Source organism: Etheostoma spectabile, unplaced genomic scaffold (assembly GCF_008692095.1).
Source record: "Etheostoma spectabile isolate EspeVRDwgs_2016 unplaced genomic scaffold, UIUC_Espe_1.0 scaffold00018884, whole genome shotgun sequence".
Taxonomy (NCBI): domain Eukaryota; kingdom Metazoa; phylum Chordata; class Actinopteri; order Perciformes; family Percidae; genus Etheostoma; species Etheostoma spectabile.
In genome coordinates, this window is record NW_022604543.1 from 6,896 (window position 1) to 29,539 (window position 22,644).

The 22,644-nt window shown below is 41.6% G+C and overlaps 5 non-coding genes across 5 annotated transcripts; 2 read left to right on the forward strand and 3 right to left on the reverse strand.

Moving 5' to 3' along the window:
- Positions 1 to 74, reverse strand: trnan-auu (transfer RNA asparagine (anticodon AUU)). Its single transcript has one exon. It is a non-coding gene; the product is annotated as a tRNA-Asn (tRNA).
- A 9,943-nt stretch (positions 75 to 10,017) lies between these two features.
- trnac-gca (transfer RNA cysteine (anticodon GCA)) lies at positions 10,018 to 10,089 on the forward strand. Its single transcript has one exon. It is a non-coding gene; the product is annotated as a tRNA-Cys (tRNA).
- A 3,136-nt stretch (positions 10,090 to 13,225) lies between these two features.
- On the reverse strand, positions 13,226 to 13,297 carry trnag-ucc (transfer RNA glycine (anticodon UCC)). Its single transcript has one exon. It is a non-coding gene; the product is annotated as a tRNA-Gly (tRNA).
- An 854-nt stretch (positions 13,298 to 14,151) lies between these two features.
- Positions 14,152 to 14,223, reverse strand: trnal-caa (transfer RNA leucine (anticodon CAA)). The gene has a single exon. It is a non-coding gene; the product is annotated as a tRNA-Leu (tRNA).
- Positions 14,224 to 21,581: 7,358 nt separating this feature from the next.
- trnat-cgu (transfer RNA threonine (anticodon CGU)) lies at positions 21,582 to 21,653 on the forward strand. Its single transcript has one exon. It is a non-coding gene; the product is annotated as a tRNA-Thr (tRNA).
- Positions 21,654 to 22,644: the final 991 nt, after the last annotated feature.

Sequence of the window (22,644 nt, forward strand, 5' to 3'; positions counted from 1 at the left end):
CGTCCCTGGGTGGACTTGAACCACCATCCTTTCGGTTAATAGCCGACTGCGCTGACCTATTGCGCCACAGAGACTGCATATGTCTGATGTTTTTTTTTATTTCTGATTCTGATGTAGAGATGGACAAATGACTCAAAAGCATAATACTTCTTGCCGTGACATAACAAGAAACAGTAAAAAAAAGAGGTTGGCGAGATAGAGTTCAAGACCCTTTTTTCAGGACACCCAAACTTTGTCGCTCAATATGGCAGGAATTCTATGCATCCAGGGCCAAATGTTTTACCATTTCATCCACTACGGGCCCCTAAGGAACTTTACATGTGTTGACAATAAAGATGCTCACAAAACATTGCACTTGGAATTGCGTTTCTCATGCACATTCATGTCCTCTTAAATACAAAGAACTGCTAAGTTCTTTATTCCCAATATCAACTCTTAGACATTAGTTCCAAATGAAAATACTAGTTGTCAGAAGTGGGATTTGAACACACACCTCAAGTAGAGACTGCGACCTGAACGCAGCGCCTTGGACCGCTCGGCCATCCTGACTGATCCAACAGATCTTCAGTAGGACCTGTCTCAAAAATTATTATATAGTAAATTAAACATGTCATGATATCATGACATGTCTGACGGGGCGCTACCTATACCATCCAAAGACTGAGACTGCAGCAATATGTTCAATGCCCGTATATGTTTAATGTATTCATATTTTTGTTATTTTCACAATGTTTATTCTTCTCATCGGGTAGGATTGCATTTTTCTTAGGCGGCATATTCCCCTGGGCCTGGTGGTATCTGGCTGCACCAGAGCACCTGGGATGTCAGGCTTTAAATCCCCACCTCTGAAAAGTGCCGCTTCTTAGCCGGATTATGTCTGGCCCTGTCATAAATAATAGAGGCGAGGCCTCAAAACTGAGAATATAGTGGGGCGTGATATTTAAATTACAATCGTTTCTAGCCGCTGCATTTATCAATGTACGATCATTCTTACGCTCTGATTGGTGTGAGAGGAACGTTTCATGAATCTCACGTGAAGCCTGTCGTACGTTAGGTTAATAAATGAGGGCCATTAGCTCTAAGGATGTGCTTCAATACATAACTGAAGTGGACACACTAATGAGTAGCACAATGGTGCAATCTGTTTACCTTGTCATAAGCTAAAGCCTTTGTCCAAGCTACAAGAAAACAAGGCGCTCTTCTGCAAACGCACAGCTGAGAGAGCTTGAGAGTCCTTTGAGGTGCAGCGTGATTTTAGGCTGAGATGCTTCGGGTGTGTTAAGGTGTGAGCCCAAATAGTCGTCGAACGACAAAGACAAGACAGCGATCAGGTGATAGAACCGGGGTATTGATGTCCCATCCATGCAACCGATGGATATGATCAAAACCTGTAAACAGCCCAACCACATCACTGGAAAGTCAGCATTACTATAGGATCCTGACAGGGTAGTGGATGTCAATTTTTTAATCTGCCAGAACATGACTTGCCACTTTTCATGGGCTGTCAACAACTTTTCCAGCAGTTATATCATCTCACCATGGAAATTAACAGAGTTAGCAGAGGATGGTTTCAATCCATCAACCTTTGGCTCCATTGTGCCACAAATTTAAAGTGCTTCCCTCTAGGCGTTCAGGGATATTGCATTCACAAGAATCGGATGGACAGACATGAGGACACAGTCACCTTGACATTGAACCTTTGACCTCCAAAATCTCATCAATTGATTTGCGAGTTCAGATGAATGTTTTTGCAAACTTTGAAGGAACACAACATGGGCATTGTGATAAGATGGTGTTGTCTATCGTTGTTTCTGAGATCAACAATACCTTCTAAAGTTGAATAGCTATTGCTTACCCGGTATTATTAGAGAAGAGCTCTCGTTGGCACTGTAGGCGGACAATTTAGAAAATTAAGTTACTTTAAACTTTAAACTGTTACATCTCCTCTGAATCACCATCTGCAAATTTCCAAGCCTCGTTGGCATGCCGACCACCATCTACAGGAGGTAAATCACTGGCTAGCTATGCATGAGTACCTCATACCTTTTACCAGGTTCAAGTGGTTAATAGTTATGGTCAAATGAAGCTTCATTAAGCTTTCTGAACAATGTTCTTCATTTTCTGAACTTATTCACTCAGTAGTGTTTTATTATTGGTTGTGCATCTGTGATTGTCCCAGAGGTGCTCTCAGTCCAGCACCTCTCCCCCTCATCTTTGTTAGGTTTACACTGTCCAGCATAAATTGCTGACACCATACCTCACACTCATCCATGCATACACCTTGCATACATGTATACAACCTTTGCACACAGTCTTTTGTCCTGGCCTTTTCATGGGGTCATTACAAAGCATCTAGTGTTGATCTTAGCCTTTGTGTGAGAACATAGGTCTCCACATACATAGTTTTTATTAAGATTGACGACCAAATTGTTAGTTTTTCTTAAATTTTGCGAACCATTGCAATGCCTTTCAAGTGTTTTAAAAAACAAAAAAACACTACTGCTGCTGAAAATACAGTGACAGGTGGTTGAATACCGGCACAAGCACATGAATGGAATTTGTCATTCTTTGGTTATTTCTGAGATTGATACAATGAAAGGAATTATTTAAGAGTGGTAGCAAACCAATGAAAAGGGTTATAGAACATAAATGGTATGTCCTTGGACATACAAGAGCTCAGGCATGTCAAATGGACAATTCATCTAGTAAAATGTGCAACTCTACACCTGAACAGGGACTTGAACCCTTGACCCTCATATTAAAAGTCTGATGCTCTACCGACTGAGCTGCACAGGCTTCTGAAACAGAAGACTGTGGGAAAAACAATCTCCTGAATTACAAATTAAAGTGCAAGTAAATGAAGACCAAAAAGCACAGGACAGCAGGAGGGTAGACCACAATTTGCACAATGACTGAAAATACCAAATGTTATTGCACAAACTGGTTGAAAATTGGCTAAATTGGCCAAAAAGGTTAAAAAGCTCAAAGTCACAACTCATCATGGCCACTTGCAGATTGTGAACATCCTGCAAACCTGCATGGCAGATGACGATAGCGAGCACTTCATACATATCCCACAATCAAGCTGTTGCCTTACCAGGGACTTGAGCTGTGGTTTTCTTTTTCGCTCAAAACGTTGATAGCCTAATGCAATTTTATGGCTACAGACAAATAAACTTTACTGCTAGTGGGTACAATAAAACAACTCTCCCTCTGGTTCCGCTTCTATACTCTTAATGTCCTATAGCACTATACGTAGTTTGATCAAAAGCCCTCGTGACAGGAAAAATCCACCAGATGACTTGCCATCCAAGCAGGGAGATCAGCACAGAGATTTGGGTGCTAGCAAGATGGATGTAGGTTGGCCATTGTTCATTTAGACGTACCACCAACATAGAGCTACCCATGCTTCGAAAACAGAGGTCTGTGGAAAAAACAATCTCCTGAACTATAAATTGAGGTGCAAGTAAATGAAGAAGATTAAGCTGTTGCCATGGAAGGAAAAATACACCAGATAATTGCCATCAAAGCATAGAGATCAGCACTTCATACATATCCCACAATAAAGCTGTCGCCCTACCGAGGACTTGAGCTGTGGTATTCTTTTTCACTCAAAACATTGATAACCTAATTCAAACAACACAGCTTCAGACAAGTAAACTTTATTGCTGGTGGGTGCAAAAAAACAACTCTCCCTCTTGTTCCGCTTCTATACTCTTAGTGTTACGGTTAGTAAGACCCAGAACCATATAGATACAAAAGGCACGTTTAATGAGTGCGGAGGGGTTTAAACACTGGTGTAGACAGGTGGCTGGTCGGCGTGAGGGAGGAAGGCAGCTCGGAGGGACAACGGATGGATCTAAGGAGAGGCAGAGTTAGTACTAGAATACAACAACAAACAACAACACAGGCGCAAATGACTAGGAGCCCAGTTACCACAATAGTGCATGTAATGATCTGGCGTTGAAGAGGCGGTCAGCCCGGGTTTATGGATTGCAGTGGGTGATGAGTGATGAGGAACAGCTGAGTGGATGACGGAACGTAGATGGAAAGCCACTTCTCTAGATCCCCTGGAACGCCCTCACGGCAAGACAGACAAGACACACAGAAGAAAGGGAAGACACGACACCAGCACCCCAGCACTTAGCCCTCGTGACAAGAAAAATGCACCAGATGACCTTCTATCCAAGCAGGAAGATGAGTACAGAGATTTGGGTGCTTGCAAGATGGACGTAGGTTGCCTATTGTACATTTAGACTTACCAGCAACATTATTATGATGCAAACCTGCTTGAAAAACAGCCACAATTCTTTTTAAAGACTTATGGATGGAACACAAACAATATGGCAGTATCTGAAGTGTTCAAGAACCTCAACTCTACACCTGAAGAGGGACTTGAACCCTGGACCCTCAGATTAAAAGTCTGGTGCTCTACCAACTGAGCTACCCAGGCTTCTAAAACTACTGGCTGTGGAAAAAATAATCTCCTGAACTACAGATTGAAGTTTAAGTAAATGAAGACCATTAAGCTGTTGCCATGATCACGGTCTTCTGGACAGCAGGAGGGTAGACCATAATTTGCACAATGCCTGAGAACACCAATTGTTATTGCACAAACGGGTTGAAAATTGGCTAAAATGACCAAAACGGTTGAAAAGCTCAAAGTCCCAACTCATCATGGCCACTAGCAGACTGTGAACCCCGGCATCTCCAACAGGTGTTATTGTCCTGACTGTAAAAGATCTACAAGAGCTCTTATTCTGAAAGAGAAAATGAAATATTGCAGCAGGAATTAAAAGACAATAAAATGGATGATTAACCTAACAAGTGCCTACAAATGTCCTGCTTTACTCAACAAGTGATCAAATTTGTACTCCTCAACATGCCCCCACCAACATACTGTTTACAGTCTAACTGGCCAAGGACATTAAACCTGTAAGCTCACTTTAAACTAGATGTGGAAAATTGAAAGGTTGATTTTTTTCACCTATACTGTGGCTTAAAACGAGGTTTAACCAAGAATTGAAGTCAGAACGCTGGATTCAGAGCCCAGAGAGCTAACCATTACACCATGGAACCTTTAAAATTGCTGCTAGTGTTTGCTTGGCAGTTTCTTTCATAATAGCCACATGTATGATATTAAAGGCACACAAATATCAGCTCAGCTCAGTGGTAGAGCTCATGCTTCGCATGTATGAGGCCCCGGGTTCAATCCCCGGCATCTCCAACAAGTGTTTTTGTCCTGACTGTAAAAGAACTAGAAGAGCTCTAATTCTGAAAATGAAATAATGCAGCAAGAAAAAGGCAATAAAGTGGATGTATAACTTAACAAGTGTCTACCAACTCTGCACTTTAACATGTTGTGGGTTGTAGTGATCTCCTTGTGTTTATGGTAATTAATGCAAAAATCTGTCTCAATGCCCAGAGGTGTTGCAAGATTTGCAGTGAACATTGCATTGTCCACCGATGGTGGTATAGTGGTGAGCATAACTACCTTCCAAGCAAATGACCGGTGTTGGATTCCCAGCCATCGCAGTAGCTTTCTTTGAGTGATGTTACTTTTTAACTTTGATTTATACAATTAGTTTTCTGTATCATGTTTTGAAAGGATAATCCTGAATTTGATGACTACTGCACTATGGAAACTGCGGTAGGCCTGGCCACAATTTCACATCAGGAATATTTTTCCGTGTAGGTTATTTAGAGTTCAACTCAGCAGAGTTTGATTGTGCGAAATCAACATGAACAAAGAAATGTGTTTCCACCCTGTTTTGACCAGGGGACCTTTCACGTGTGAGGCGAGCGGGATAATCACTACACTACGGAAACCTATACATGATAGTAGTAGGGATTATTTAAATGGAGTCTGGTGGGTTTGGTGATGGGTCTGTTTCATGTTAAACTAAAATGATCTTACTCTCTAACTAAAAGGTCCATCTCTGTAGGGATCCATCCCATAATGTCTGAGTCTTTCAGCACTTTTAGTGGATAGAAACATTCTCTTGTCAAGGAGTTTAACCACAGAAACAGCAGGAAGAAAAAATCTACCAAATCAAGTCACAAATAATCAGCACAAGGCTTTGTTTTATTTTGTATTTAATTGTTTCACATTGCAAAACATTTAAAACAAGTCAATCATTGATGTTATTCAACAAGTCAGATGAATAAATCAGCTGTTTGATTTTTATTTTCTGATTTTGTATGACATCAGTGTCTTTAATTTTAGTCTGAACAGACCTCAACAGATTTAAAACCACATTCAGTCACAGAAAATATGAAATGTCAGACAAAGATTATTAAAATCAAATTCCACAAAGTAGGAAAACATGACGTTAAACTACAAAACAACAATAACTTGAGAGCGTACAATTAAAAATGGCCAACTTGTATGTTATGTTATATGTAGTATGTTGTAATGAGAGGACTGTTTGGACCAATTTACAAAAATATTGAGTTTGCGCTTATTAAACTCACAATGCTCAAAGGTTAGAGTTTTTGCCAACTTTTGGGAGTTTAGAAATATACAGTGAGGAAAATAAGTATTTGAACACACTGCTATTTGGCAAGTTCTCCCACTTAGAAATCATGGAGGGATCTGAAATTGTCATCGTAGGTGAATGTCCACTGTGAGAGACATAATCTAAAAAAAAATCCAGAAATCACAATGTATGATTTTTAAACTATTTATTTGCATGATACAGCTGCAAATAAGTATTTGAGCACCTGTCTATCAGCTACAATTCTGACCCTCAAAGACCTGTTAGTCTGCCTTCCAAATGTCCACCTCCACTCCATTTATTATCCTAAATCAGATGCACCTGTTTGAGGTCGTTACCTGCATAAAGACACCTGTCCACCCCATGCAGTCAGTAAGAATCCAACTACTAACATGGCCAAGACCAAAGAGCAGTCCAAAGATAACATTCTACACCTCCACAAGGCTGGAAAAGGCTACGGGGAAATTGCCAAGCAGCTTGGTGAAAAAAGGTCCACTGTTGGAGCAACCATTAGAAAATGGAAGAAGCTAAACATGACTGTCAATCTCCCTCGGATTGGGGCTCCATGCAAGATCTCACCTCGTGGGGTGCCAATGATCCTAAGAAAGGTGAGAAATCAGCCCAGAACTACAGGCGAGGAGCTGGTCAATGACCTGAAAAGAGCTGGGACCACCGTTTCCAAGGTTACTGTTGGTAATACACTAAGACGTCATGGTTTGAAATCATGCATGGCCCGGAAGGTTCCCCTGCTTAAACCAGCACATGTCAAGGCCCGTCTTAAGTTTGCCAACGACCATTTGGATGATCCAGAGGAGTCAAGAGAGAAGGTTGTGGGGTCAGATGAGACAAAAATCGAACTTTTTGGTCATAATTCCACTAACTGTGTTTGGAGGAAGAAGAATGATGAGTACCATCCCAAGAACACCATCCCTACTGTGAAGCATGGGGGTGGTAGCATCATGCTTTGGGGGGGTTTTCTGCACATGGACAGGGCAAGCACGAGGCCTTGTTTTATTTCTTTTATTTTGTATTTAATTGTTCCACATTGCAAAACAATTCAATCCTTGATGTTATTTTACAAGTTTGCTTTCTATTTTCTGATTTTTGTATGACATCATCAGTGTCTTTACTTTCAGTCTGAACAGACCTCAACAGATTTAAAACCACATTCAGTCACAGAAAATATGAAATGTCAGACAAAGATTATTAAATGAAATTCCACAAAGTAGGAAAACATGACGTTAAACTACAAAACAACAATAACTTGAGAGCGTACAATTAAAAATGGCCAACTTCCAGTATGTTGGTAATGATGAGAGGACCAATTTACACAAATATTGAATTTGCTCTTATTAAACTCACAATGCTCAAAGGTTAGAGTTTTTGCCAACTTTTGGGAGTCCAGAAATATATATATATATATATATATATATATATGGGTGACAAAAATGTATTTCTAAAATGAAAATTACAATGACTTCCTGTCAGCCAAAAAAGAATGTATGTAAACAATTTGTATGTTTCTAGAGATGAGAAGAAAGTTTTTACAAAATAAAAGTTTCAAACATGTCTACGTTTTCCAACCAAAACATCTTTAAACGTCTTAATGTTTTGCCTTTGGGCCTTCTTCTTCCAGCAATTTACTGGAGAAATATTATTTATTTTTTTTACATTTAATTTGGACCATATAGCAACCTAGGAAACGTGTTAAATGTATTGAAAAATCTGCAATAGCAACTGTAAAAAACTGTAAAATTTCAAAAGGGTTTAGTGGCTCCCAGTCTTTTCTTTACTGTGTGAAACGGGTGCAAATGGCTCTTTGAGTGGTAAAGGTTGCCGACCCCTGCCCTAGACCAACGAGCCATGAAAACAGCTTTTTATAAATTTTTCGTCACGGAAATGCAACTCCGATCTGTCATTAACTTGAAAGGCAACGGTTAAGTTCTATCTATCATATAATAAAACTAGAGGAAGGCAGGGCGATACAGCCCGATCCGGTTGGGGAGAGTTCTAGCCTGAACAGGCTCCTCTCTTTACCCTGTCTCTCTTAGTTATGCTTTGATAAAGCTCATAGTTAGGGCATAGAACTGAATATTGTTAGGGAGTGAGGAGTCACAGCGTCCGCCTAACCCGGCCCACCTGCTTCTTGTCATAGTTGTCAGATTTATGTATCATATAATCAAGAATATAATAAAACTAAAGGGAGACGTGACATACAGCCCGATCCGGTTGGGGAGAGTTCTAGCCCGACCAGGCACCTCTCTTTACCCTGTCTCCCTTAGTTATGCTGTAATAGTTTTAGACTGCTAGGGGACTTCCTTTGACACACTGAGCTCCTCTCTCCTCTATCTTTCTATTTTTCCATCTATGTGCATCCATGTCCCAGAAATGCTTGTTACTAACCTAGCTCTGGGGAGTCATTCCCCGGAGTCCTTATGTTCTTTTTCCCCAGCATGTTTCCTCGGATCAGGGAGGCTCCAAAATCAGGGTAGTAGCTGTCGCCATGGTCCCACTACACGTTCTGCGATGCCATGTTCATCCTGCTACGTCCTGCTGTGCCTTGTAATGCCGCACAGTGCCCTGCTATGCCATGATCTACTACAAAGAACTGCTATTTTTTTCTATTTTTGTTATTTCCACTCTTCTAACTCCAACCGGCCCGTCAGACGCCGCCTACCAAGAGCCTGGGTCTGTCCAAGGTTTCTGCCTAAAAGGAAGTTTTTCCTCGCCACTGTTGCACTGTTGCTTGCTCTGGAGAAAACTACTAGAATTGTTGTGTCCTTGTAAATTCTGGAGTGTGGTCTAGACTTACTCTATCTGTAAAGTGTCTCGAGATAACTCTTGTTATGAATTGATACTATAAATAAAATTGAATTGAATAAAAAATGCATGTTCAAAACACAATCTATGATCAATACAATATATTGTCTATTGTATAAGGGCATACCTGACACATCTAAAATAATGAGTTTTTGTAATGTCAGCTGATGATAGTGTTTTCTTTTGTCATTGTGTTATGATTGACTAAATGTTCCTGTTGGAAGAGAACATGTGTTAGTGTTTGGAATAATTATTTGATTTTGAAACATGTGCAGTGTTTTGTTAGACATAGTGTGTAGTGTTAGTGTATTACTGTATTTTGAAAATTAATTTTGGAGTTTAGTTTACAATGTGTGATTTTGAGCATGAAATTAACTGTTTTGCCAGTTGTGTGTTTTGTGTGTGTTGGTGTGTTAAGAGTTTAGGAAACTTGTTAAATGTATTGAAAAATTTGTCATAGGAATTGTAAAAAACTGTAATAGTATAGCTTACACATGCGGATGCAGTGCTAACTGTGTTAAACATTTTGGAAATTTGTTAAAAGTATTGAAAAATCTGTCATAGCAATTGTAAAAAACTGTAACTCCCTTTCATACAGTAGATGAGATTTGGATACTTTCTCAGACTGTGAAGGTAACCACATGGTGGAGGTCCAGCCATTGTTTTGCTGCACCATAAGCATATCTAACATATGGTGTGTGGGGGTATAGCTCAGTGGTAGAGCATTTGACTGCAGATCAAGAGGTCCCCAGTTCAAATCTGGGTGCCCCCTGCATGGATGTGTGTAGGCTATCATCTTTATGATTGTTGTTGATACTTGAAAAAAGCATGCATGTAACTAATGTTGCTTTTTTCCAGAAGCCCTTGTGCTTTCTCCACTCTCAGATTTCCTTGGATTGTGGTGGCACCTGAGTAGTGGATGCAGCTGCTGCCGTGGTCCTGCTGGACGCCCTGCTACCCCCTGCACTACTACTGCTACTTATATTAGTAATAATTCTATTACCTTTACTGCTGCCATAATTACCACTGGTCATCTTTTCATTCCATTCTCTCTCTCTCTCTCTCTCTCTCTCACCCTCTCCCCCAACTGGTTGTGTCAGATGACTTCCCACCATGAGCCAGTTTTAGTCTGAGGTTTCTGCCTGTTAAAAATACATTTTTCCTCTTACAGTGAGGAAAATAAGTATTTGAACACCCTGCTATTTTGCAAGTGCTCCCACTTCTCAAATAAATAGCTGATTTAATAGCTGCTACCAGCTGGTCTAAAGCTAATACAGTTAGCCCAAAGAAACAAGCAGAAAGCTTCTACCAGCCAGGCAGGTCCTGCACTTGACGTGTTGCTGCACATGCCAGATTGCTCCATGCGCACCTGGTCCTGCAGTGGCAACCCCATGAGGTCCTTCCCGTTTGCCACTCCTAGCTCCTGCAGCAGCCGCTCAATGAGGCTGATGGTGGCCTCCTTTGGTCTGGCCACTCCCCAAACTTTGTCTGCAGCTTGCTGGACCCCTCACTGACGCAGAAGCCACAGTCCACATACAGCAGCAGTGTGGGTGCAATGGCTGACTGGTGATAGAAGCTGGACGTGCATTGTCTTGTTCTTACATGTCAATTGGATTCTGACTTTGAATTCAAATATTTGGCATCCAAGAAAATTTTGGAACTGATGATGTATCAGTCATTTTTTTGGTGGTTTCTTGGTCACAGCAACAAGCTTGATCATTGACATACAGTTGCACGCCACGTATCACAAAACTGTTGGGTGGGGCCTTATGTATTTGCTTCTATTACATCAAGTGACCTGCATACCAATGACCTCAAAGATTAGTTTTTGCCGAACTGTACTTGCTAATAGAAGTAAGGCAAAAAAGAGTGATGAAGAAGCCAAAAGAGAAAATAGGGAGAGGAGTGCCGGATCTGTTATTGTTTTTAGGAAGCAGATTTACAGCTATACACTTTGCTGGCTCTTTACAGTTAATATGCAAAAGAAGATGTTCACAAGTTCAGCCCAGATAAATGCTCAGCCCATATTCACACAGACTTAAACCTACTCACTTAATGCTGGTTACAATGTTCTAAAATCAACAATGCCCGAGAAAAATGACAAAGTGTGATAACATTTTTTAATAAGTATTGGCTATTTCCTTGCAAAGGTTTTTTTTCCAATACCATTACCAAGCATACCTTTAGTTACGATGCCGGTGTTTGTCACAATGTGGAGAGCAGACTTTCGCAGGTAGTGTGGCTGAGTGGTCTAAGGCAGTGATTCCCAAAGTGGGGGTCGGGACCCCCAGGGGGGTCGCGAGCCAGAGAGGGGGGGTCGCGAGTTGATTTCCAGAAATAAAATAAAAATTTAAAAACGATTAGAAATAGCATGTTAGCCATGATTTTAACACAAGATAAAACTAGTGGCTAAATTTAAAATAAAACCAAGCAACTAAATAAAAAGGGAACAGCTGTTTTGATTTTCTTTCTTTCCGAGTAGCGGTCTCCAACATTAACACTACAACTGCCGGGATTCCAAAAGTACTGGAACCGCAAGATTCTAAACTCTATAATCTGTCATGATAAATACACTTGAGTTGCCCAGGTGCTTCAATAACTCATATCATGGCATAGTAAAACGTAATTATTCCATTCACATCTGAAAAATATGGTATGTAAACATGCAAATAACACCTAAAAGTATTTTCTTTGAACATTTATAACCTAACCTAACCTGTCACTGCCTCCGTGTTGGTGTCTGCTGTGGTGCGCATTGCTCCTCGGACCGCGCCCCCCCCCGCTGCTCGGACCGCGCCCCGCTCCCTTTCCTCCTCTAAACTCGTGTCTCAGCTCCTCTGCCAGTTCTGCCTGAACTTCCTCCAGACACTGTCCCTGCTGGTGCCCTCCTTGGAGAGGATGTGTGTGATTCCAGCCAGTTTGAGGATGTATAAAGTTGTATAAACACGTAGGCAGCCACCGGCCATCTAACTCCGTGTACCGCTCCGTCCACAGAGCGAGCGCCCGGCGCTGCCTTCTGGTCCAGAACGGAGTCCATCCACGCCGTACTCATGGTGGTAGCAGCGTTACCAACCCGGGCTTTACCTTCGCCCCATCGCTGATGCCCACAGTTGTTACTCCAGACGATTAAAACCAACACCACGAAATACCGAATACTGTATGGCCAAAATAGGTAAAAGGGATTTTATTTTTTTGGGCCTAGTGTGTAATGTATATAAAAACTATTTTACATTAAAATATAGAGCTTTTTAACTTGCTGTGCTCCAAACATACTGCACATCCACCTCATTAGGTGAGATTAAGTTCAAATTAAAGTAATGAGTAAATTACTGTAGAATAATGTCATGGCTGTTGTGTTATTTTGTGTCGTCAATATGCTCATGTTTGGATGGCCTGTAGTGCGTGCGCGGTTGCGCGCAATGTTTATAGTGGGGGGGGGGGGGGGGTCGCGAGTCACTTGCACCGTTACTTTGGGGGTCGCGGGCTGAAAGTTTTGGGAACCCCTGGTCTAAGGCGCTGGATTAAGGCTCCAGTCTCTCTGGAGGCGTGGGTTCAAATCCTACCACTGCCATCTTCATATATAACATTGCTGGAAGCCAACCAATGTGATGTCACAGCTGTGTCATTTGGGCTGAACATGGTGAAGTAACTAGAATCATCCATCACCTTGCTGAGATTTTTCCTTCTTAACCTGAGGTTCAACGAATGATAAAACCTTCCTTTCCAGCACTTTGGAGTAGAAAATAAATAATCGTGATCTCCATATTTATCAAAATTATCATGATTAAAATCTTGGCCATAATTGTGCAGCCCAAAGAGATCTAATGTTTTATCAAACCAGGTTGGGCAAGTAACCTTTCTGCTGACTTCTTGTAAAAATAGCAAATAACACAATTCAAAGAAAATAATGCGATGGCTGGGAATCGAACCCAGGTCAACTGCTTGGAAGGCAGCTATGCTCACCTCTATACCACCATCGCTAGACAGCAGTTTTTCACTTCAAATCTTGTAATAGTATTGAGACTGGACATGCGCTCTATCACTGAAAGCACCTCCAGGGGGGTCCTGTGTTATCACAATCACCGGAATGGGAACTTCATACATCAGTGCTAGCTTCCTTAGATAGCTCAGTTGGTAGAGTGGAGGACTGTAGAGGCATAAAGCTGAAATCCTTAGGTCGCTGGTTCAAATCTGGCTCGAAGGAGAAGCTTTTTTCCAGAGTTTCCCTTCCAGGATCAATCAAGTATTTCTGATTCTGATGTAGAGATGGACAGACAACCCAAAAGCATAATACTTCTTGCCGAGACATATCATGAAACAAAAAAAAGAGGTGGGGGAGATATAAGCGCAAAAATCCTTTTACAACAGGCTTTACGTGATATTCATGAAACGTTCGTATCACACCAATCAGAGCGTAAGAATGATCGTACATTGATAAATGCAGCGGCTGGAAAGCAACTTGATTTTGCCACTAAGAAATGAAAGTAATATTGTGATGAATTTGCCTCGTACGTGACACTCTTTTCCATCATATTCAATAAATAAACCAGATTATTCAATCCATGCCTCTACTTATATGGAAAGTAGTCTTATCCAGGACCTATCGCACCCTAAGCGAGAATCATAAACCTAGACCAATGAACAAGGAGAGTCACGTCCTGCTCATTGTTCCTCATTTCTTTTCCCAGTTTTTTTCTCTTGCGTGCAGTTGAAGCAGGACATATGAAATAGCCAGCATTTGTATTACAATTTTGATTGCTCCTAATCTGGGCTAATTTAACATCAAATTGGATTTTAAATTTCAGATTAGGGTTGTAACAACTCCTGCCCTTCAGGGCTTGTCTGGGATTTGAACCCAGGACCTCTCGCACTTGAAGCAAGAATCATACCACTAGACCAACGATCCATTAACATTAACATTGTTGTTTGAAGCTGAGTGCAGACTTTTAATCGTTCCTCTTTTGCTCCAAAAACAACCACCTCAGTTTTTCCTTCATTTAAATTCAGAAAGTTCTGGCACTTCCAGCCGTTAATTTGTTCAATACACTTAGTCAGTTTTTGTATTGGACTATAGTCCCCTGACGATAGGATTATGTAAATTTGTGTGTCGTCCGCATAACTATGGTAACTTATTTTGTTGTTTTCCATAATCTGAGCCAGTGGGAGCATGTTAAGAACCAGTATTAATGCAAAGAAAGGACTGGAGCATTTCTTGGAGAGAATAAGTAGGCTGACACTGAAGTATTGAGACAACAGTGACTGAAAATCTAATTCAATCTACATATCGGTCTTCTTAAAGATCTAAAGAAAACGTCACAGAGGACGTTTCAGCTGGATTTAGGAGTTTCTCAAAGTGCTCCTTCCACCGCTCTATTACCTCCTCAGTTGAGGTCAACAACATCCCATCCTTACTGTACACAGCTTTGATGATTCCTCGCTTCCCTCTACTGAGATGGTGAACGGTTTGGTGCTGACCGAAAGTCCTTCTCCATGTCTTCTCTGAACGTCACCCTTGCTTTACCTCTGTCACGACAGAGGCTGCAGTCCTTTGGGCCCGTCGGTACCTTGCCACTGTCTCCGGAATCCGCTGGGGTAACATATCCCGGAAAGACTCCTTCTTCAGTCGGACAGCTTCCCTGACTACTGGTGTCCACCAGGGTTTTCGTGGGTTACCGGCCCTTGAGGTCATTGCTTCCTGCTTCTTACAGTGCAGACGCTTTGCTGCTTGCTCCTGCTTCTGCTTGCATATTTTTGCTGATAATCGTGCTTTTCCTCTGAGAAACTATGAGCAGCGGCTCTTGGACACTTCAAAAACACTGGACTATACATTTTTTGTAGACATAGTAGGCTATTGCCATATTTTAAAATTTTTCTGCGTGAGCGTGGCCTACCAATAGCTCAAGCCTGTCCTACAGTGATTGTAGCTAAAGCTAATTAGCAGCAAGATGCCTCCTTTCTCCGTAGAAGACTACTACAAACTCCTTCAGAAGATTGCACTTCTGGAAACCAAGGTTCACCTTCTAGAAGTGAACGTGGAAGTTAACGGATCTTGTGGAAATGACACCACTTTACCATGGACCCATAACAATGGACAGAAGTATGCTAACACACGCTAATTAGCACCAACAAGACTACAAAGAAACAGGAGGGTGAACTGGTAATAAATCAACAAGTGGCGGTCCTCCCTGGAACTCGTCTGGTGCGAAGCCTAAGAGTAAATCATTTTCCTGGGAAATGGGAGGACGACTAACGGGCCGGGCACAGCGCCCTGAGATTTGTGATATGACCGGCTGGCCTGCATTATCATCTGGGCAAGCGCCTCTTCAACCCCTGTACCTAGTAGGACACAGCCGTGGACAGCTGCAAAAGGGAAAATAAGCAACAAAATGCCCCCCAACAACCTGGGTGCAACTGGATAACAGATTTGCTCCTCTGCTGCAAGACGCTGGACAGTCATCTGATGACCGGGACTGCGTCTCTCACCACACAGCAGGGTAAGGACTGAGAGCAATCAAAAAGTAAAAAGCTAACAACTGGGCCTCAAACCCTGATTGTGGGTGACTCTGCTGTAAAAGATTTACAAAACAGTAAAAACACCAAAATACTATGTTTTCCCAAAGACATGGTGTCTGACTTGACCCAAAAAATCCCAGATATCGTGGCAGCACACCCAACTGTGAAGAACATTTTTCTGCATATAGGGTCAAATGATGTTTTAAAGCAACAGTCTGAATTGCTGAAACTGGACTTTAGGGAACTGCTTGACACAGTCACCCCCCTAAGCGCAATGTGTTTATCAGTGGTCCTATACCGTCAGTCAGAAGAGGAGATGAGAGATTCAGCCGACTGTTGGGACTAAACAAATGGCTTTCAACTGAATGTACCGTCCACTCTCTGAAGTTCATTGACATTTTAAACATTTTCTGGGAGCGCAGACATCTTTTTAAAGCAGATAGACTTTCCCTTAACAAGCCAGGAGTAAAGCTGTTCACCTCTAATCTGCTTTACTTTCTGCGCTACACATCTGCTCCCTCTGCCAAGGTCACAAAACAAAAGGAAGACACAACAAAGTGCGGCAGTGATCCAGCACAGCCCCCGTCTGTGCAAAGATTTGACCATGGGAGACCAGAGAGCAGAGACACGACAACCTCCACTCCCCTCTTCACACCTCAAGCACCCCTCAAAACCTTCCCAACCCCGAACCCTTCTGAGGATTTTCCGCTGTCTCTACTGTATGTCTCCACACACCCTTTCCCTTATTTCCCCCATCAATTATGCACCCCTTCCTACCCCATGGCTCAACCCCGGGCAAAAGTAAAACGCCAAGCACCACTACCAGGATGAAAAAAACTCCCTTCCCCCCAGACTGATAAGGACGCTTGTGTGCAAAATCTGGCAAGCACTATCTGATATGTGCGGGCCTTGGCTGCAGGACTAGTGATACTAATGACTCTTTTCAAGACAAGCCCGGCCCTGTGGATTCAATTCTTCCTCAATTTCTGTTGTGATAGGTAATAGAAAGAATGGTGAATAAGCCTTAACTGCAAACTTAGCAAATTTAGCATCCATTCCTCGTCAGCTACAGCCTGTCCCAAAAAATGAAACACACTAACACTAGCCTTACTAAACGTCAGGTCTTTGCAGAAAATCATTTCTAATCAATGATTTTATTACTAAGCACAATCTAGATTTTATGTTTTTTACCTGAAACCTGGTTAGACCATAATAACAGCGCTGCTGTTCTCATCGATTCAGCTCCCCTAACTTCAGTTTTATAGTGAGAATAGAGTGAATAAGAAAGGAGGTGGAGTCGCCATTTTGTTTAATGACTCATTCCACTGTACGCAATATGTTATGGAAATTTTGTTTCTTTTGAAATAGTGCTCTTCAATTAAGATCTTCCCCTCAAGCGATGTTTCTAATATCTACAGGCCCCTAAATATTGTGCAACCTTCATTGATGACTTCACTGAACTGCTGTCTATTATCTGCATTAACTTTGATTGTGTAATCATTGCGGGTGATTTTAACATTCATGTTGACAGCCCCAGGACAGGGGACCAAAGAGCTGTGTTGTGGTTTTTGAGAATATGGACTGACTCAGCATGTGACGGAGCCCACCCCAATAAGGGGCACACTCTGGACTTGATTGTCTCCAAAGGTCTGAACATTTCCAAGGTTGTTGACTGACGTTGCTCTCTCTCAGATCATTCCTGTTTTCTTTAACGGCACTATCTCTGTGCCCAAAAGTGTCCAAACAAAGATAATCAGAAACGGTATATCACTGAAAACACCAGTGACACATTTATACAGCTTTTCTCCTCCACACCAGCCCTCTCTGGGCTATCAGTCAGTGAGCTTGTAGATAATTTCAACTGTAAAAAACAAATGTATTGATGCCATTGCTCCCACTAAGGTCAAAGTTGTATCTGGTAAGAAAAGATCTCCATGGAGAATGTCCTACTGGTGAGAACAGAAAAAAGAGAGTGTAGGAAAGCTGAACGAAGGTGGCGAAAAACAAATCTCCTGGTCCATTATAACTCCTATAAAGAGAGACTTCGCATTATAATTTGGAACTGAGAATGCAAGAAGGTCCTTTTTCTCTGCTGATATATCTCTCTAGAACAATAATAATCCCGTGCTTTGTTTGCTACTGTTGATAGGTTAACAAACCCTCCAGTACAGTAGCATCTGAACTTTTATCTACCAAGGCCTGCAATGACTTTGCCTCCTTCTTCAAAGACAAAATTCAAAAGATTAGACAAACAGTCAGTGCCTCCAATATCAAGTCCAGGATATGTGTTGTCACAGTGTTCAAGCAAAAATAGTTCCAATATGACAGAATTTCACACGATCAACCATACAAACCTGGAGGACATTATTCAACATCTGAAACCTCGACCTGTTGCCTTGATGTTCTACCAACGGGACTTTTCAAAAGTTTCCAATTGTTTGACTTATGATCTTCTACAGATTGTGAACACCTCTCTTCTTTCAGGTATCTTTCCACAGGCCCTGAAACTGCAGTACTCAAGCCTCTTAAAAAAGAACAACCTAGACAATTCACTAATGAGCAACTATATCCAATATCAAACCTTCCGTGTTTAAGTAAAATCATTGAAAAAGTAGTCTTTCAACAACTCAACCATTTCTTGTCACTAGCAACAGTTTTGATACCTTTCAGTCGGGTTCCGACCACACCCACAGCACTGAAACGGCTCTTGTCAAAGTCTTTAATGACATCCACCTTAACACAGATAATGGCAAAATTTCAATCTTAGTATTACTTGATCTCAGTGCTGCATTTGACACGGTCGACCACGACATACTACTAGACCGATGGAAAACTGCGTTGCCTTTCTGGCTCAGTACTAAACTGGTTTGAATCCTACCTAAAGAATAGGGATTACTTTGTGTCTATAGGTAATTATGCATCTGAGCGTACAAATATGACGTGCGGATTCCGCAAGGCTCCATTCTGGGCCTCTTCTGTTTAACATCTACATGCTTCCACTGGCTCAGATTATGGAGAAAACAAAATAAGTTACCATAGTTATGCGGACGACACACAAATTTACATAACCTTATCGCCAGGGACTATAGTCCATACAAAAACTGACTAAGTGCATCGAACAAATTAACGGCTGGATGTGCCAGAACTTTCTGAAATTAAATGAAGGAAAAACTGAGGTGGTTGTTTTTGGAGCAAGAGAGGAACGATTAAAGTCTGCGCTCGCTTCAAACAACAATGTTAAAACAACAGACAAAGCCAGAAATCTTGGTGTAGTCTGGACTCAGACCTGAACTTTAACAGCCACATTAAGACAATTACAAAGTCAGCCTACTATACCTTAAGAATATATCAAGGGTTAAAGGACTTATGTGTCAACAGGATTTGGAACAAACTTGTCCATGGCCTTTATCTTCAGTAGACTTTACTACTGTAACGGGGTCTTTACAGGTCTCCCTAAAAATCAATCAGACAGCTGCAGCTGATTCAGAACGCTGCTGCTCGAGTCCTCACTAAGACCAAGAGACTGGATCACATCACTCCAGTCTGAAGTCTTTACACTGGCTTCCTGTGTCTCAAAGATTGATTTCAAGTACTCTTGCTAGTTTATAAATCACTTAACGGTTTAGGTCCAAAATATATTGCTGATCTGCTACTACACTATGAACCCCCAGACTCTCAGGTCATCTGGGACAGGTCTGCTTTCTGTCCCAGAGTCAGAACTAAACAGGGTGAAGCAGCTTTCAGTTTCTATGCTCCTCATATCTGGAATAAACTCCCAGAAACTGTAGATCCGCTGCTACTCTCATTCTTTTAAATCAAGGCTGAAGACCTTTCTATTTGATGCTGCCTTTCTTTAAATGACTAATCATTTCTTTAAATTTCTTATGCTGCACTGTAAATTTTATTCTTGTGTTTATGTTTCTCTTTGTTTTTAACTGTCTATTCATGTGTTTTACCGTTTTTAATGCTTGTGATTTTTAACTGTTTTTACTTGTTTTATCTTTTTACTGATGTTGTGTAAAGCATTTGAATTGCCTTGTGCTGAAATGTGCTATACAAATAAAGCTGCTTGCCTTGCCTTGCCTTGAGGCACCTAAGACCCTAAGACCACAACTCGCCGCCACAGCTTCAGCAATGGAAACTTTGAACATTGTCCACTCAGGTTCAATGCCCCCAGCCTCCACAGGGATGTCCGAAAAGCTCCGCCGGAGGTGCGGGTGCAAGTGCGAGGATAACATATCTAGGAAAGACTCCTCCTTCAGTCTGACTGTTATTGTTTTTTTTCTGTATTTGGTTGATCTAAATCAACCAAATACGAGTCCAGGAACTTACTCTTTCAAATTTTACACCTGTATCTGCCAAGTCCTGACAATTCCCGGTCAGGGAACCCAGGACGCGGTGAGAACGCCAAAATCCTAGCCACTAGACCATCAGGGAGTCACATCTATCAAATGTATCTTTGTAGATGTGAGTTTCCTTTTCACTCACTGAAATTACTCATATTGTTTTAGGCAAGGAATGGCGCCTGGCTAGAGCTTCAGAAGGAAGGACATGACAGATTACACATCTGTCACATAGTCAGTTTGTATTCTTAAGATATTGACATTATTGTCCTATTGTCCTATTCAGTTTAATCTCAGATGGCATCTAAGGCTAAGAAGCATTGTGCCATGGGGGACGATGAATAGCTGTCCCGTCTGAGGACGTTTGCCGCTGCTGGGAATAGACCAGCCCCTAGACAAAAGAGATGGCATGAGTTCTATCTTAAGATACAGCTTTTTACATTTTTTTTTTGACAACTATCAACAATTAATTATTTTACTATTTAATGAAAAATATAAACAGAATAGAACACTCAGAGTTATTTTTGCAAAGCCAATCTACCGCTCAGTAACCCACTGTCTGATCATGAGCCAGTCAGAGTTGTTCCCTGCACTGTGCGCTTAGTTTCTAGATGGAGACAATCACAGAGGACAGAGTAATGTGGGGAAATCTTCACAAAAGATAGAAGTCAGTCATACGTCGGTCACAAGTTTACTAGTTTCCTAGTAAACACAAAATTTGTGTTGTTATTCAGAAACAGCAGTGATCAGTGGTAGTTTTGTGCTGTTAGCTCACAGGGCTCTAGGGTGCAAATAACATTTTTCCTCTAGGTCGCACCGGTGCAGCTATGTCCTCGCATCTGCTGTCTCTCCCACAAACGAAGCAATGTTTATTTATGTTTATATCGATATGGTTTAATTTTGCATTACATGACCCATTTTCTTTTGAAAAGGCTGCTTGTGTTTGGGTCTCTCCTCTTACTCTCCGCTCAGCCCCCGCCCCATTCACTCACAACACAGCTCCCAGCAACAGAGACAGAGTGGTGTCAGCACGGTTTTCCACCAAAACACCGGTCCACACTTCTGACATTTTATCACAGTTTTAAATAAAAAGAATTGCTTAGTTCTATATTCTCTTATCATGTCTCAGACATTCATTACAGATGAAGACCTAGTGGTCAGAAGGGGATTCGAGCCCACGCCTCCAATAGAGACTGCGACATGAACGCAGCGCCTTGGACTGCTCGGCCATCCTGACTGAGATGTTGAATAATCACTATGTGAGTCAGGAGCTCACATAAAAGATGCAAGGTCTACAAATGTTTAACTTTGCAACCGTAAGCTGTTGGAACCTTGGTTGCCACGGGGTCCAAAACCTTTCCTCAAAATGTGAATAACAGATTTTCCAGCCCCTACGCATGAAAAGCAGAGCAGAGTGGCGCAGCGGAAGCGTGCTGGGCCCGTAACCCAGAGGTCGATGGATTGAAACCATCCTCTGCTATTTCCTATGCTATGAATCAGTAGCACGTCTGTTGCTGCAAGTGTCTGAATTGACATGTCCCCCACCGCTGAAGGTTAACTTACTTGCAGTTCACATTATTTCATCCATAAAAAAAGAACTAACTTAAATATACTACACCTAGAGTTAATAATTCTGTAAATAAATCTTTAAACATGTACGTTTAAAGTGCTTGTTGTGCTGTCTACCAGTCAGATTACCACAGGAGGTAATATCTTCTGCAGCTCTTTAAAGACTCTACCAAATACCTGCTGGAGATGCCAGGTCCTCATACATACTGTAAAGCATGCGCTCTACCACTGAGCTACATCCCTGAAGATTCTTAAATTCTTTGACTTTTTTTCTGAGATCGACTCAGACTTTCTTTATTAATCCTTTTGGGATGACTCTCGCAAGGAAATTGAAATTTGTTGTTTATGGCTTTAAAACCTGTAAATGCAACTGCGGTGGCTGGAATCAAACCTGGGCAAAATGATTGCCTGCTACGATATAATCATAGTCAAAAAGTAACACACCTGTTGCCTTTCTGCTGGACAATACAACGTTCACTGCAAATCTTGTGACACAGACAGATAATAAATGGTGGAAAAAGTTGGCTTCCAGTACCTACGAAACTAACACACACTGTTCATGAAGGCACATCTGCAATTGGGTACTGTGATGTGTCATTGGTTTGCTAGCACTCTAAAGAATACCTTTCTTTGCCGGCAGGATTTGAAGCTGCGCGGGGAGACCATCACCATCTCTAGTCCATCGCCTTAACACCGGCGCCACAATAACATGAAAAAAAATGCTAATACTTTTTTGCACAAATGTTCATAAACTTTTCAATTGGTTAGCCGTGGTTACTAGACACGGGCAAAGTACAAATCGTAGTGCACTGCCTGTGTCTATGGATCCTGGAGGCCGCTTGATGATGATATGCTCTCTTATTTGTACCATAACAGAGATCTAATATTTTAAATCAATCGTG